Below are 2669 nucleotides of genomic sequence, written 5' to 3' on the forward strand. Positions count from 1 at the left end.
TTTCGCTCTAGATCCCTCTGCGATGGAAGAACACCAATATAAAATCATACGATCAATTTTCAGGATAAAACCATGTACATGCAAAACATTGGCATTGAAAATACAATCATTCCTAACCAGCCAAATGTTCCAAATGATCACTTTCACAACTAAATCCCCAAACTCCCGCTTTGCAGGGAGAATGCAAGATTGCCAGGTTCCCCAAAGGCATTTCAAAGACGATGGTGGTGGAGGCAGCTGACTAAGTCTGTTGAAGTAGTCCCACACTTTTTTGGCAATGGAGCAATGAATGAATAAATGATCAACCGATTCCGATCCCCCATGACACATCACGCAAGTATCAGTAGACATTTTGTTGCATCTCCTGCGTGCCAGGTTTTCCAAAGAAAGGATTTTGTTTTGCCAAGCAAGCCAGTTAAAGAGGTTAATTTTCTTAGGGCACCAACTATGCCAAAAAGATTTTGCCACATGGCATCTTAACCCCCCGTCCATGAGGAAATTATAAACGGATTTAACCGAGAATATCCCATTTCCTGTAAGCCTCCACCACTTCTTATCACCCGTCAGGTTGTCCGACTTTCGAAGTCTTTCTCCGATAAGTCTAATGTCTCCATTTCCTATGAATTGAGGTTCATCAAAAAGATTGATCAGCTCAATCACAGTACCATTGGGTTGTAGATTTCCTTTGAATATCTCTAGCTACAAATACATTGGCGCCTTGCCGTTGAACCAGTTATCTTTCCACAGAAGTGTCTCCTTTCCATTGGTAATTTCATGTGAAATACAACTCTTGAGAGACGGTAAGCAGTTCATCACCCCTTTCCATAAGGAGATTCTTCCTGCTTGATTAGGGTGCATATTCCAACGATGCATACCATAGTTGAATTAAATCACCCTATGCGCCTCCCCAAGAGGAATCAGTCATAAATTTCCACCACCATTTCCCCAATAAGGCTCGGGTTGAAGCTAGAAAGCTCTAAGATACCCCCATCCCCCACCCCCACTCCGATCACCGGGGTCTACACAAAATTTTCTAGCAGACCAATCGGCACCCAGGGTGATCAAGGTTAAGGCCGGACCATAAGAAATCTTTTCTAATCCGGTCAATAGCTTTAATGACCCAGCTAGGCAAATCAAAAATGGACATCCAATACGTTGGGATTGCTGACAAAACCGAATTCACAAGGGTAAGACGACCACCTAAAGAAAGATGTTTCAGTTTCCAGGCACTAGTCTCCTTCTCATCTTGAGAATAACCCCTTTCCAATCTTGCCTACATGGTTTTCTACTGGATATCGGAATACCTAGATAAATAACTGGTAGATAACCAACGTTGTAGTGTAAGGTTTCAGCTACTGCCAGAGCAGGAGGCTCACCCAACCTGCAGGTATAGAGACAAGTTTTGGAGAAGTTTGTTTCAAGCCCCGAAATGCCTTCAAACAGATAAAGAATCAGTTTGATAATCCTAAGGTCTTCCAGCCCACCCAAGGTCAAGATTAACAGATCATCCGTATAGTGTAGATTGCATTTACTCCCGAACTCCCCTAAAGGCACCTCGATAAGCACTTTTGAATTAAGAGCATAAGTAAACATCGTGCTTAGGACATCCGTTACTAACACAAACAATAAAGGAGACAGGGGGGTCCCCTTGCCTCAGACCTCTTTTATATCTGATGTATCTGTTAGGAGAACCATTAACCAGAATCCTGGCTTTCGAGGAGTAGAGAATACTCATGATCCAACCAATCCATCTTTCCCAAAACCCCTAGAGAGTAGGAGATCGAAGAGGAAATCCCAATCTACTACATCGAACGCCTTGGCAAAATCCACTTTTAAAATGTAACCTGGGAGCCTCCGCTTATGCAGACTGAAAATCAACTCCTCAGTACTAGCAATATTGTCCAGAATGCATCTCCCTTTCACAAACGCCGATTGGTAAGAGTCAACTAATTCATTCATCACTTTACTCAGGCGGGATGCTAAGATCTTAGACAATATTTTTTGGGAGGAATTAATTAAACTAATCGGGCGAAAATCCCCCGGGGTCTCCGGCGTCTCCACCTTAGGTATAAGCGCAATATTGGCCCAATTGATGCGTTCTAAATTCGTTGTCTCAAAATAGAAGTACTCACACAATTTGAGCTGGCCGAGTTTAATTGTCTCCCAGAATTGTCTAAAAAACTACAAGGGAAAGCCATCCGGGCCCGGTGCTTTATCCCTTCCAGATCAAACACTGCACTTTTGATTTCCTCTAGTGTGAATGGTCTCTCCAACTGGGATAGGTCAACCCGAGTCTTACTCGCGAGGAGTTTTCTGAAGTCAATCTTGAATCTAGAGGAATTTTTAAGGCCAAATCGTTGATAATAGCGATTGGAGAAAGCTTTCTTGATTTCCTTAGGATCAGTCTTTAACTCACCATTGTGGCTGATACTAGGAATGAAATTCCTGTTCTTATGACCATTAGCCACAACATGAAAGAAACTGGTGTTGTCATCCCCTTCCTTCAACCATTGGAGCCTGAATCTTTGCTTCCAATATAATTCTTCTTGTTTGCGGATAACAGTGAGTTTTAGTAGAACCTCCTCTTCTTGTTTAAGCTCCTTCTCATCTAAAAGTCGGTTCTCTTTAGCCAAATCATGGAGCAAAGCAAACTTCTTGAGTTTAATGGG

This window comes from Dioscorea cayenensis, chromosome 6 (genome assembly GCF_009730915.1).
Source record: "Dioscorea cayenensis subsp. rotundata cultivar TDr96_F1 chromosome 6, TDr96_F1_v2_PseudoChromosome.rev07_lg8_w22 25.fasta, whole genome shotgun sequence".
NCBI lineage: Eukaryota > Viridiplantae > Streptophyta > Magnoliopsida > Dioscoreales > Dioscoreaceae > Dioscorea > Dioscorea cayenensis.